This window comes from Canis lupus, chromosome 3 (genome assembly GCF_048164855.1).
Source record: "Canis lupus baileyi chromosome 3, mCanLup2.hap1, whole genome shotgun sequence".
Lineage (NCBI taxonomy): Eukaryota > Metazoa > Chordata > Mammalia > Carnivora > Canidae > Canis > Canis lupus.
In genome coordinates this window covers 10235652-10249877 of record NC_132840.1, presented here as the reverse complement: position 1 = coordinate 10249877, position 14226 = coordinate 10235652, and the positions used below count along the sequence as shown (strand labels likewise).

At 43.8% G+C, this 14226-nt stretch overlaps 1 protein-coding gene across 30 annotated transcripts in view; it reads right to left on the bottom strand.

The window, feature by feature from the left end:
- ZFHX3 (zinc finger homeobox 3) overlaps positions 1-14226 on the bottom strand; it is a 524735-nt gene that overhangs the window by 262438 nt on the left and 248071 nt on the right. For all 30 annotated transcript variants that reach the window (XR_012026543.1, XM_072817035.1, XM_072817111.1 and 27 more), the window contains one exon: positions 9674-10054. The gene's annotated coding sequence lies outside the window, so the exon portion shown is untranslated. The remainder of the gene's footprint in view (positions 1-9673; positions 10055-14226) is intronic.

Below are 14226 nucleotides of genomic sequence, written 5' to 3'. Positions count from 1 at the left end.
AAGTGCCTCATAAGCTAGATAGCCTCACACAAACCCAAGACATTCTTTCCAGCTATTACTGGGCTCTGGGCTCACTTGGGCAGCACAGACAGTCCTTGCCTCTCAAAAGTTCACATTGCTCGACTTCACTTTGACAAGAGACCTATTACCTATTTTTGCTAATCAAAAGAAATCCGAAGACAGTTTTCACATATATATATACATATATATATATATGCAAAACACAAAAACAGCGTTAAGCATTTATTTTGCAGCGAGCCGTTAAGAGAGGCAACACACACCCCAAGCAGTCAGAGTGGCCCCACCAAGCTCCTTCTATATCCACTCCCAGCATCTCGGCACCAGCTGCCAGAGCTTTGAACTGTGTCTATGAGCATCTGTGCTTTATCTCGATTTATTTTGTGCATCCGTTAGCAATGATGTGTCCTAAGGTAACAGAAAAGCCTAAGAGAGGTTATTTTGGGGGTCTGGAAACACTCAAAGATTTTCCTGCATAAATTAATGGTAATTGCTGCTTTGCTTTACACCATTTTGGCTTATGAAAGTTTTCACAGGAGCGCTCTACTTTCAGATAGTGGGGGAAAGAAATAGTGGGAAATGGGGCAGAGATAAAGCTATATTATCAAGGACAAGTTTTCTGCACACACAGGTACCTGATATACCTAATTCTGGGCACATGGTTACTGAAATGAAGAATGAAAGCAACCACCAGACTTCCTCAGGGAGGGCTTTGGAAAGATTAATAGTTAAAAGTGACACAAGTTATCAAGGTGCGTGGGCTCTGTACAGCACAGGAGATATGTAAATCCAAGGAATAATCATCAACATAATATCGTCACCATTTCTAGAAACAGATTCTTTCCTAGGCCAGAAGAGAATTTCCAGAAGTATCTTTCCCTTTTGGAATTACAGACTATGACAGATTTATTTCCACACATCTCACTTGCTTTCAGAGTTATTGTTTCCTCTTATTTTTTTCCCCCTTCTTTGGTGATAGAGAGGCCTGAGAACCGATTCTGTCAGGAAGTTCTTGGGGAATTTTCAGGAGGATGTACAAATGGGTTATATGAATGACTGTGAGCAGCGAGCATCTATTTTATTCTATAAAAAAATATATATTCATAACCAATCTTCTGAGCATATCTAAATAATCAAAACCGTGAATGACAAACAGCAGATAAATTTTTTCAGAGCATAAAGGATCCTTTTGGGGTAAGTTACTATCATTTCTATTTCTTCCTCTTAAAGCAGATCAGGTAACTTTTCCCCTGTTACAAAAAGGATGTGCTATCAAATCCAGACCCCAGGATAGGAGCTCAATTGCCCCTTAGACATTAATGCCAATGCCCCAATTTTTTGAATTTATCGACCAAAATGTTGGATGGAGCAGGTTCAAGCATCTTGCTAAATAAAATATAGATTACATTTATCATTTCCCCTCAATCTACTAAAATCTTGTTACTTTTTCATGGAAGGAAATGAATCAGTTTGACAGGACTTGTTCTGTCAAGTGATATAAGTTCCCAACACTGTATTCACTGCAGATTATTCTAGAAGTGATTTGGCAATCATTTTTTCCAGGTAAAGTTCCAGATTAGGACATTACGAACTTCCTCTTTGCTTTTTAAAAATAGAGGCATTAATCTTGCTTCTTTTCAGTCTTTCCAAGTTCTTAAAAATGAAGTTACTCTCCCATGATTTTAGCCAACAATAACAGATTCCCTTATAAAAAACTTTGCCCTACAAAAAAGTCTACTTAAAAAAAGAGGTGTTTCTACCAGTATTTAAGGCATATTTGAAGCTGATCATTCGAAAACAATGAGGTAACAAATGGTCAAAGCTTAAGAACTCTACTTTGACAGGCCCGTTTCCAGATCTCTACTATGGATTTAGATAGAATCCAAATGGATTTCTGAATTGAATGGGCTCAAGACCAAAGGCAGTCTCACACAAGTCAAAGCCGTTAAATGTACAACATAACATAAATTACAGTTACCTTAGGTTCTGCACACTTCCTAAAATCTCAGAGTTTATTAAAAAGTCAATGTTTCTAGAATCCACACTGCATGTATACAACATTAAAGTCAGCCCAGGCCCAACTCTGTAGAGACCAAGATGGGAGCACAAAGGCCACTCATTGAAATGAAATTGGGGTCTCTTGGTATTTCTAGGTATCTCTAAGTTTTGGGCTTTCTAAGATTAATGGAGACAGATGCTTGCTTAAAGCCCCTGAAGTCGCCCTTGACAGGACAAAGCCTGATTTTTACCAATCTTTGTGAGCCTGAAAGTTAAGTTCCTGTATCCTTTCTTGGGTGCACCATGCTGATGCTCAGGTTAGCCCTGCTACCTGCCTCTCACTTTGGCCTCCAAATTGCTCAACACTGCTGGGGATGTAAGTAGCTTGAATTGACTGTATCCTCTACAGTGTTCTACAATGCAGTAGCCAATCATGGATGGTTTTTAGCTCCTGAACAAATTCCCCAAACCTGCTACTCCATCCCTTTTCGATCTCCCACCAACTGCACTCTTTCTTAACATACAGCAAAAGATTTAAAACCCTTATGTCTTGGAACCATGATTGGAATCAATTTCATCAACTTGCTCATTGCATTACCTTGAAGTGCCTTGCTCTGCAACCTCTTCTCCACTATTAAATGCCTTTGTATCATTACCCATTACCTCCATTCTCTTATTCTGCTTTACTTCTGCAAATCTTTCCTGGGCTCTAAAGCCCGACCTTTCCAGGTCTCTCCACTCCCCCACTTTCTATTTCTCTCTCCTTACTCCTGTCTTCATGGCATGCCTGCCTTATGACTCTCCTATCTTTCTTTAATCAACCCATTTATATTTGGAAACCTACACATGCTCTATTCTCTCTTACTAAAAAACAAAATAAAACAAAACTTCCCCGGATTCCATCACCCATTCAACCCCTTCTATTTACAGCCAACTTCTTAAAAGACTCATTTAAACATGTTCTCCGGCCCATGACTGGATACCCCCAACCCTGTGGACTGCTCTGACTATTGGAGAAGGATGGCCATTATTTTGAGCACAAAGTGATTTTCCTGTAGCTCTTGCCCACTGGTCCCTGTGTCACCTTGTGAGGCCACCCAGAGCAAGTCTAATTCCCTGGCACAATCTTTCCTCTGTGCTGTCTTCTTCTGATCTTTTTTTTTTTTTTAAGACTTTATTTATTCACGAGAGACACAGGCAGAGGCAGGTTCCATGCAGGGAGCCTGATGTGGGACTTGATCCCGAGTCTCCAGGATCACGCCCTGGGCTGAAGGCGGCGCTAAACCGCTGAGCCACCCGGCTGCCCTCTTCTGATCTTTCTAAGCTAGGCACTACTAGTTCCTTCAGCTGCTCTTTACAAGACCTGATTCTGAGTCCTTTGCCTCCTCATTCTCAGTCTGACTCTCTTAAAGGGTGGTGTCCCAAATTTAAATACAAACTGTCTACATCTGCTCCTCTACCTAGCACAGTAGAGCAGGGTTTATCACCTCCTTTCTTCTCCTTACCTACACTTTGCTCAATACAATTGTTGAATCCTCTTGCTATCAATTTAAACCTCTAAGATAGCGGTTTACAGAGTGTCCCTAACAAGCTTCTATTTCACAAAGACCCAGGAAGCCTTGATAAATGGAGAATCTTGGGCACCACCTCAAATTTGTGGAGTCTGACAATCGGGGGTGGAGGGGACACCTGAGAATCTGTATTTTATTTTATTTTAATTATTTTTTTGGGGGGACTCACATTTTAAACAAGAATGCTAGATGATTCTTAATCCACACACAATCTTGGGGAAAATTGCTCTCTAAACATCTGTTGTCTAGCCTGCACCTAACCCCCATGTTTGCACAGATGAATTTTTGGATCCGAGACAAGACATCCCATTTTCTTGCATTATATTTTGTCTTGTTAGATTTGATTCATTGCCTTGGTTTATCAAAATCTGCTGAACTCTATATTCTGCAACATATGACTTTATAAAAACTGTGCATGGATTAAGATAAAAAACTTTAATGTCCCAGCATTCAGAATTTCCCTCTACAGTGACACCAACGATGGTCAACCAGCTCTACCAAACTCCTACTTCATCTTTTTCCCATAAGGTAAATGGATAAATTGTCATTTGCCATGTTGCCAAATGCCTCAATAAATCCCAACTGTTCTTTGTCTTCTATATTTCCCTTATCTGCTGTCATATCGAAGAGGAAAATGAAGTATTCTCGAGGGTCATTTACACATGCCTTCTAGAATCTGTGGCCAGGCAATGGAGTGTAGTGTGCAGAATCCACCTTTTCCTGTGACCTTGTTCTGAATGCCTATGGCACTTAGGCATTGTATTGCAAATGTTCTTGCCCACATTTTGACTCTACTACTGGAAAGGGAGCTCTTGAACTCTAAAGTTGGGTCTTATGTGTCTCTAAATATCTCGTGGTAACTAGCACAATGTCCTACTTTTCTTTGAAAACTTTTCTTTGAATGAATGAATGAATTTTACATTTTATTCCCACTAACTTACTTTACCTCTTTGTACAGGATGAAAGCAGACTCTGTAGTGAATACTAGGAGACTCTGCTTCTTAGGCATGAAGGAAGTGGTGTGCCTGGACAGATCTCCACAGGCCCAATTATTTCTTTTAGTCACTGCCCATTCAAATGAGCTTGTTAGAATAAAGGCATTCTTTGAGATGAAGTGTGATGAAAACACTGAGAAATGATGACACAGTTTCTAAAACATTACCACTTTACTAGAATCTGTGGCAATGACCAAACGAGACACAGGAAAGTGCATTTCAGAAAAATCTTGGCAGGGCACGTGGGTGGCCCAGTTGGTGAAACAGCCAACTCTTGATTTCAGCTCACGTCATGATCTCAGAGTCCTGAGATTGAGCCCCGCATCAGGCTTTCCTCTCAACAAGGAGTCTGCTTGAAGATTCTCTTTCTCCCTCTGCCCCTCCCCCTGCACGTGCTCTCTCTCTCTTAAAAAAAAAAATCTTAAAAAAAGTAAAAGAAAAACCTTGGCTTAGTGGAGCCACCTAAGTCAGCATGACATGCAAACATATTATGGGCTTCATTCTAATAAGACCCCTCATGATGACACAGACAAAGCAGATCAATAGGACATGAGATGGCTGGACAAGGAAATCTGGCTTCCCTCTACATCACAACTGCTAACAGATTTGAATAATCCTCTGATATATAAGATAGTAGAGTGAACAACTATAAAAGAATGATGCGGGATCCCTGGGTGGCGCAGCGATTTAGCGCCTGCCTTTGGCCCAGGGCGTGATCCTGGAGACCCAGGATCGAATCCCACGTCGGGCTCCCGGTGCATGGAGCCTGCTTCTCCCTCTGCCTGTGTCTCTGCCTCTCTCTCTCTCTCTCTCTCACTCTCTGTGACTATCATAAATAAATAAAAAAAAAAATTAAAAAAAAAAAGAATGATGCGAAGTCCTGTGGTTCCTATGGCTCATGTGACTTTCTTTGTGGTCACATTTTGTCTTTCCTATGTTTTGTAGGCCAGAGAAGATTCCATAAATACTCTGGAACATTCCCCCACTGGAAAAGCCAGATAGCTCCAGGTCTACTTACTTGTTCTGCATGAGGTACAGGGCAGTGGTTCTCAACTAGGGGATGATTTTGCCTCCTTGCCCCAGGGATATTTGTCAATGTCTGGAGACGTTTTTACTTGTTACAACTGAGGAACAGGTGCCACTGGCATCTAGTGGGTAGAGGCCAGGGATACTGCTGAACACCAACGCACACGACAACCTTCCTCACCAGCAAAGAAATATCTGGTTCAAAATACCAATGGTAATTATATCTATGAAAATTTTCAATTAAAATATCCAGTGCCACTATTGAGAATCCCTGGTCTAGGGCTATGATTCTAGTGCCAAGCATGGAAAGATTGATCCATCTCAAAGGGTCATGAAGCTACCTGTTGGGGATCTGCGAAGTAAGATGGGTGACAATCACTGTAAGATGTTTTGCAGTTCTATTATGAGGCTGGAAGACCTAGCCAGTGGGCTGGAATGGAAGTAGACAGGTTCTGGAGCACCCCTAATAGCTATAGGTTTTGCTTCAGAGTAGCTTACTGGAAAGGCTTAGTGAACTCTGCTCAGAAGACAGCCTCCTTCTCAACAGATGAAGGAATGCAGGCTCAGTAGAATCGTGCAAGAAGCATCAGTGAGCCATGTTCATGGTCATAAAAAAGCCCTCAACTACAGCTGCTAATGATGTAACTGGAGACTTAAGTCTTCAGGAATGTGAGGTGGACATGAAGCAAATGTACCAACTGGAAAGGGTGCTGTTTTGGTGCTGACTGAAGAGAAGTCATAGTCCTGTAGTATGAAAGGGGACTCATTTTACTTGAAGCTCCTAGATAACAGATACATTTCCCCCAACTTCCTGATATTTTTTTATTTGACCAAGATTTTAAACAGCACCAGTTTTATAGATCATAGGGAAGCTGGTAGATTTAATGAAGCCTCCAGATGCCCCTTGAGAGCAGATTACAACTCTAATTAAAGATGGAGGATGACAGACGAGAATCCCATGGGACTCTATAAGCAAGTGGCATTCATATGTCTTCTTTCATGGAAAAGATTACTTTGTTCATGTCATTCTGGGCTCTTTCCAGTAAAAGATAGCGTTGCCTAATTCTAATACATTAGGAGATTTAATGTGGTTCAGAGATCAGGGAATGTTTTAAACTGTAAGGGACAAAAAAGTTTATCAGATAAGCTGGACTTTAATTTCTTTTATTCTATATACCTGTACTCACCATCTCCAAGATTACATATAGCCTTGAGTACAAGAGGAATCACCTAAATGAAGTCTGTCTTAGTGTCAAATCCAAGCATGGAGAAGAAGAAGGGAGGTATTAGTTGGGCGAATGAGGATTAAGGCTTCATACTCAAGGCTTTAGGGACCAGGTAGGTATGGCAAGTCAAAGCAGATTTCGAGGTCACAAATCCAGGTAATCAAATGAGGTTTAAAACATTACAAAGTAGGTATTGAAGGTCAAGGCGGTCAAATTTATAGACAAAGGAGATCGGGGTATTGAGACATTAGTTTCAGATGACTTAACTGCTAATAAGAACTCATCACAAGAAGCTGATATTCCAACTCCAGTGGTGCTGGTCATGTTGGCTAAACAGTAGATTTTTGGTCCCATGTGGGTTTCGAAAAGGGAGGTCATACTACTTAATCTTCATGGCCGGAGTACTGGGCTGGAGAGTAGCCAGAGAGAGCCAGAAGCAGAAAAGTAAAGCTCACTAGAAGGCTTTGGGTTGGGTGGGGCTTCTGCACAGGGACATTGATGCAGCCCTGGGGCCAGATTTCTGGAGCCTGCATAGTCATACACCTACTTCCAAAGGCAAAGGTAGTACTATATCTTCACAAAATGTACTTGCATCTCTTTAATCAATGCACATCTTTTACAAAAACAAAACAAAACAAAACAAAAACAAAAACAAAAAAACTCAAACAGGAGCAACATGAAACCAACTGTATCATTGAACAAAGGGTCTAATATAAGAAATATCAAGGACTCCACTGCAATTAAATCATGGATTCACTGACCATGCTATCCACTGAGCTCAGGGACCATTTGTTTTAGTATATGAGTACTATGTACCTGGCACAGTGTCTGCCACATGGATATATTCAATACATGTTTGTAGAAGGAAGGAAAGAAAGTTGGTAGGAAGATTTAAAAAGCAGTAAGGACCACTAACCAGGTAGAGAGCAGCATTAGGCTCTTCCAAAAAGGATATTGACCAGCCAGCCTGGAAGAGACCACCTCATTGAGATCTACAAAGGAGTTGGCAATGGCCTTCAGTGACTGTAGGGGCTGTGATTCCTACTGCATTTACTGGAAAAACCCAGGGAATCCCTCTTTCTTGGCCAAGCTACTGACTTACCTTCCTGGAAGGCCGGCACACAGTTCTGTGCTGGCAACACTTCTGCGGCGCCAGCCAGCACCAGGATGGCTATGCCAGAGGGATCCTTGCATCCTAGAGGCTGGGCCTTGCTAAGTCTTGTCTCTATCCTACTGTTTCCTCTGAGGGCTCTGGGATTTGATATTATGTTTATTATGAATAATGATCAAAAATAGTCAACCTTAGTTTTGGTGAATTGCTTTTTATCTATTTGCTGTTTCTCATCAGATGAAAGAGTTTGCAGAGCTGGGGGGCAGGGTGTCTCATTCAGAAACTCCCACTGTATACTTTTGAAAGTCTTTCTTAATTCTCAAAACATTATCGTCTGGTGACAAAGGTTAGTACAGATGACAAGCCTGAGTACATCAATAAAGATTTTTCAAGACCCAAGACCATGACAACACAGATCTCCCCTACTTTCCATTCACCTTTGCAAACCAATAAATTCAGTATTCAGGAGACTCAGTGGAACAGTTGGCACATATCCTTGACTGCTCTTAAAAAGTGGTTCTGTTGATGTAGAAGTTATTTTTTAAAATGTGGTTTTAAGCTCATTGTCAAATATGTATCATGCAATCACAGTATCGTGAGGAGAGGGAAGTAACTTGATCAAGGACACACAGCTTGTAACTGGTGGAACCAGGCTTGAAACCAAACATGATGATCTTAAACCTTTCTGCTGTTCAGTATTGATGATAAGTGTGTGTATATGTACACACACACACACACACACACACACACACAAGGATAAAGTCCTACACCACATAGATTGAGTTGTCTGCAGAAACAGACAGTCCTACTGAAACAATAACCCATTTCAATTTAGGGCAGCCTGGTCGGGAATAGGCCCAGAGCCTCACCAGCCCCCCAGAAAACAGAGCATTGTTTCCATCTAAACCTTGCACTGAAAGGAAGCCTGTCAGCTGCCAATGACCTCGTGAGACAACTTTGGGGAGAGCAAAGAGCCGAGAAGAGAAAGGCCTCATTCTCACTGCAAACAGGAAAAGGGAAGAGAAAAAGAAAGCTCTGTCTCCACACAAGGTTTGCTGGGCTGGCTATGAACTGTTCCAGTACGTTCCATCAAATAGACGCCTTCATAGAATCAAGCCAAGCGCGAACACCGGCTCTGGGACTCCCACTCCCGAGACACACGCGGGCCAGCTCACACATGCTCTTGCTCTCTTGCACCCTGGGAGAGCACTTATATGGGCTTCATGAGGCTAAGTAATAAACACTTTGTCTTCACCCTGCTATTTATGGGTTGCTTGGGGCATCCTGTTCTCTCCACTGCCCTCACCTGAACAGACGGCTCCCGCAGACCCCACACTTAACAAGGACAACAGTAAATGTGAAAGGCTCTGTGTGCCCCATGCGCTCCTGGTTTCCCGGCCACCGGTGCTAATTGCAGAGAAAGGTCAATCTGCATCCATTTACCTGTCCTCTGTGCTCCCTTCCTCGAGGTGACACTTGTTCTCCTTTTTCCCCGGGTCCTCATTTTCTTCCTTCCTTTCAGACATCTCCCTAAGACATCTTTCAAAGCTATCCTCTCCTCTTTTGCCCCCGCCAGGGACTCTTTCATTCTCCCGTGACGGACAGACCACCTAGGAAAGCAGAACAACTCCGAGGACCGCAAGCCACCAGCTGTCACCGCCAGCAGAGGTTCTGGGTCTCTCTGGACCACCGAGCACACGCAGAGCTAAGAAGCCGATCCGGTCCTACCTGTTGCTGAGTTCAGGTTCCCCTAGAAGCCTCGTGCTTCCTCTGCACACATTGTGTCTGGGACGCAAAGGGGAGAGATGCACGTTTGAAGGCAAGGAGTGTGTCCAGGCCAACAGCCGTCTGAAAGCCACGGGGGAAGATTCCAGAAGGGTCCACCGGAGGCAGGGCCAAGGTTGATCCCTTTGGTCAGGTGTGGGGCCCTCCTCCCTCAGCTCCTTGGGGACAGGGGGTGGTTCAGGGCTCTCGTTGCTGACGAGCTGACGGGTCCCGCGTGAGCAGAGTGAGTCACGGCCGCATGCTGTCCACCCGTGGGCTGTCACACAGGCCTGGAGCCCTGCCACCTGTCAGTCTCGGCTGCACCTCCGGCCGGCCCGTCGCATCCTGAAAGCAGGCGGGACAGAGGAGGATGCGTTAACTCGGCCTCTCCCCGCAGAGCGCAGCTCGCCATCGCCACACTGATTAAATCCAGGACATTATCTCACCATAATGCCCTCCTGGCGGCGTTCCCAGGAAAATTCTAACTAATCACAAAAATAGAAAGAAAAACGCACCCTGAATTCCATTCCTCGTCTTAAATGAGTGATGTGTTCACTTTTATTTATTTTTCTGGAAGCAAGGCGGGAAAAGAAAATGAATTTTAGGGCTTAGAAAAACAAGCTACTAATAGTAGGAGGGGAGCCCGGCCGGGGCGCCGGCGGCCCCGGGGGTGAGTGTTGGCCACTCCGGGCGCGCGTCGGGCCGAACACCTGGCCGGGCGGGCAAGGCGGGCACGCACCGGGCCGGCAGGTGGGGGCACGGCCGCGGCTCTGGCGGGCAAACGTCCTTCCAACACCCCCCTGGAGGCTGCATCTTTTTCTAGTCTCTTCCTTTTCGGACACCCGAACACGGTTCACAATATTCCCTGCCTGGAGGTTTCTCCTGGAGACCCACCCGGCTAATTCCTGCTCCCCCTTTAGAGATCAGAGCAAATGGAGCTTCCTTCAAGAAATGCCATTTCCAGGAACCTTCTCCAGGAACCCTTACCCCAACTCCAGGCCTCGGGTTGGCATTCTCAACCTTCCCTTCGTGTCAGCCCCTTGGCCCCAACCGAGGGGCCTGGTGGTGGTGTAAGGCTGTCTCCTCCCTCCCGTGGCTTGCATCCGCTCTTGTTAACCCCTTGGTCCGGGCCTGTGTGTAGTAGCTGTTTAATGAAGGTGTCTGTTGGGGGAGTGCTGACGGCAGGGCCGGCCTGTGAACGGTGCCTTCCGCTACTCTAGTCCCAGCTAAGCAGCAGCAAGCAGATGCAGTGCAGGCCGTGGTGGTCCATGGCCCCAGGGGCCATACCTGCCCGAATAATCCCCCCCCCGGGGGTCTTCACAGATCAGCTACAGGAGAGTTCAAAATGCTGGAAACCAGTTGCTAAGATGCTTCTCAGAGCCTTACACTTAGTGAAGTGAAAATCAAGGACACACCTCGTACCCCCCCCCCCACCTCTCCACCTGCCCCCGCTTCTGGCATTAGAGTCCCAACGCTGCCATCCCTCATCATTGCTACGGCTGCAGTAATGGGCACTGCTACTTGATGGCAAAGTTCTAGCTGAGCTAATTAAGCATACTGAGCTAATAACCTTCCATTTTGGGACCAGTATTATTCATAATTTAATGTATTGCTGCTGAAACATTAACCTTTCGACAACTGGCATGTTGCCCACAGCAGCCCAAGTGCTGACCATCTTTCAGTAAAATGAGTATTATTGTTAAAACAGGTATAAATCATTCATGGCTGCAGCTTTTGTGTCAGACCCTATGTGAAAATAAGCAGTAAGCTGGGTAATTTATTTACCTTTTGGTGATTATTTTTTATGATTTTATGATCATATTCAATGATTCATAAACATTGGCCCAGTGCCATTTTGTAATCATTTCACATTTTAAATATTGTGTGGCTGTTCTGCTTTTCATCTTTAAAAATTTCAGGATTGATACCGGGCAACTTAATCCAGACACAAATGCAATTTCATTTGAAAGCAAGGTTGGGGGGGGATGGGGACTGAGTCCCAACACCATTCATTTTAACAAAATCATTTTCCGCAGAGCTGTTTGGCGCTTCCACTTGCTACAGCACTGCACTTACTGGAACAAACTTTCTTTGAAGTTTAACACACAGAGGGTGCCTTGAAATCTGAATAAAAGCACAGGAAAACAGTTAACAAGCTTCTGGTTGGGAAGATGATGGGAAGGAGCCCAAGGGTGGAGCGAGGCCTGGAAACTCTGGCCCCGGGCCAAAAAGGTTGGAAGCCACAAGCCTATTCCTAGCACCTGGTTGGAGAATGTGATTACATCCCCTGAGGGTTTTCGAGACTTTGCTCCTGCCTGCTTGCTCCTGCTGCTGGCGCTGGGTTTGGGCTCCCATAACGGTTCCAGAAAGTAGCGTTTTCTTCTCATGATGACCAGTAGGAGCTGGAGGTTGAGAGATGGGCAGGTCTCTCATGGCCTGTGAGCTTCAGAGACCTCCCCACATTCCACAGACTCTTTTATGGGTATCCCTTCGTGTTTCTTAAACCGGTGAAAACAAACAATTCCTCCTAGTAGGAGCAATGGTCTGATGGTGGCAAGGAAACACGGCAGGAGAAGGCAGGGATGCTGTGTTCCAACTCCCCCTTAAAGCAAGAGTGTGTTTGAGAGCAAGCTTGCTTCTGGAGCCCATCTCACGTCGGCCCAGAAGGGAACTCAGCCAGAGAAGACAGGTGCCATCACCCCAAGTGTAGGAGGTGAGGTCTCAAAATGCAGCCACAAATATATGCTGTAAACAAACACCCACATTCATAAGGGGAAGCCCGGGCAAGGGGAAGATTATAGATATTTTTCACTCTGAGACAGTTTGAATTGAATAGCTCTGAGGTGGCTGCTTACTATCTTTTGTACCATCCATTTATTTAATTTCCTATTTATAGCTTTCATGTGTTTTTTTTTTTTATTTTGATTGTCTGGTTTTAGGATTTATCTGGAGGTGTCTATCATCCACCCATGTATCTACATATCCATATCTACACATAGGTATGTATATATGAACATTATTTAAATATATACAATTATTTCATTTTTCAATGTAGAGTTCAGTGGCATCAATCATTTTACAGCATGGATAATTCTCACTACTATTTCCAATAGTTTTTTATCACTCCAAACAGAAACTCTATACCCATGAAGCATTAACTCCCCACTCCCTCCTGTCTCATCTTCTGAAAACCCCTAATCTATTTTCTGTCTTTATAGCTTTGACTCTTTTGGATATTTCATATAAGTATAACCATACGATATCTGCCTTTTCGTGGCTGGCTTCTTTCACTTAGCATGTTTCCGAGGTTCATCCGTGTTGCGGCGTGGACCAGAGCTCCATTCTTTTTTAGGGCTGAATAATATTCCATTGCGTGGAGATACCACTTTTGTTTAACCACTCAACTGTGGATGGACAGTTGGGCTGTTTCTACTTTTCAGGCATTGGGAACAATACTGCTATGAACATTTGTTTTGTTTTGTTTTTTAATTTTTATTTATTTATGATAGTCACACACAGAGAGAGAGAGAGAGGCAGAGACATAGGCAGAGGGAGAAGCAGGCTCCATGCACCGGGAGCCCGACGTGGGATTCGATTCCCGGTCTCCAGGATTGTGCCCTGGGCCAAAGGCAGGCGCTAAACCGCTGCGCCACCCAGGGATCCCCCTGCTATGAACATTTGTATACAAAAATCCGAGTCCCTAATGTACAGAGACTAATATTTCTTGACCATTACATTATTTTCTCATAAAAGGTCATTGCACGTTACATACACGGATCTGCCTTTGTATTGAGTACTCTACTTGCTAGCTTGGCAGAGCTGGCCTGGGTACAAAAAGCAAAACCACTCAGGCCTGGGAATTAGTCTCCTGCCATCCTATCAACACTTCCGCCCCAGAGGACTGCTTATAGTTAATTTTCAGCATCTCTGAGGCTGGTATAGGTTGTGGGTTCTGTACCAGGAGCTTCCATTCTCTACATTGGACTTGCTAAAACAGGCTTGCTTCTCAGCTATGATAAAGAACAAATTAAGAAACAGAATAATCTGGCATGAGTGAAATTTCCTTTCAATCATGTCAGCCAGAGCAGATGTTGTCATGAAATTTGATGTTATGGATTTATTTCCTAATATAAAGTCTAAAAGGGAAAACAGCATAAGAGCTGAAATGTGAATTGGACATGTCTATAGAGTGTGAATTGGATTCAAGACAAAATATTGTGAATGGTTAATAGGGTCAGTCTAAGTATACTTGCTAAAATAATCTCTTGGATATGCAAATATTCTGAGAACTACACTGTCAAATATCTATTGTATCCTCTTATCTATGTGTTCACAGAACTGCTACATGTTATAACAAATGAAAAATGTGAGTTTAAAAAATAATGTCACCCTAAAATAATACTTTACTTTGAATAGTAATTTTTGTTGTCGGGGGTTTTTTACTTTTGTCATGCACCAGACAGCCAGGTTCTTAAAACAGCATTATTTGGAAATATTAAGAGGTGAGCTTTGTGTGT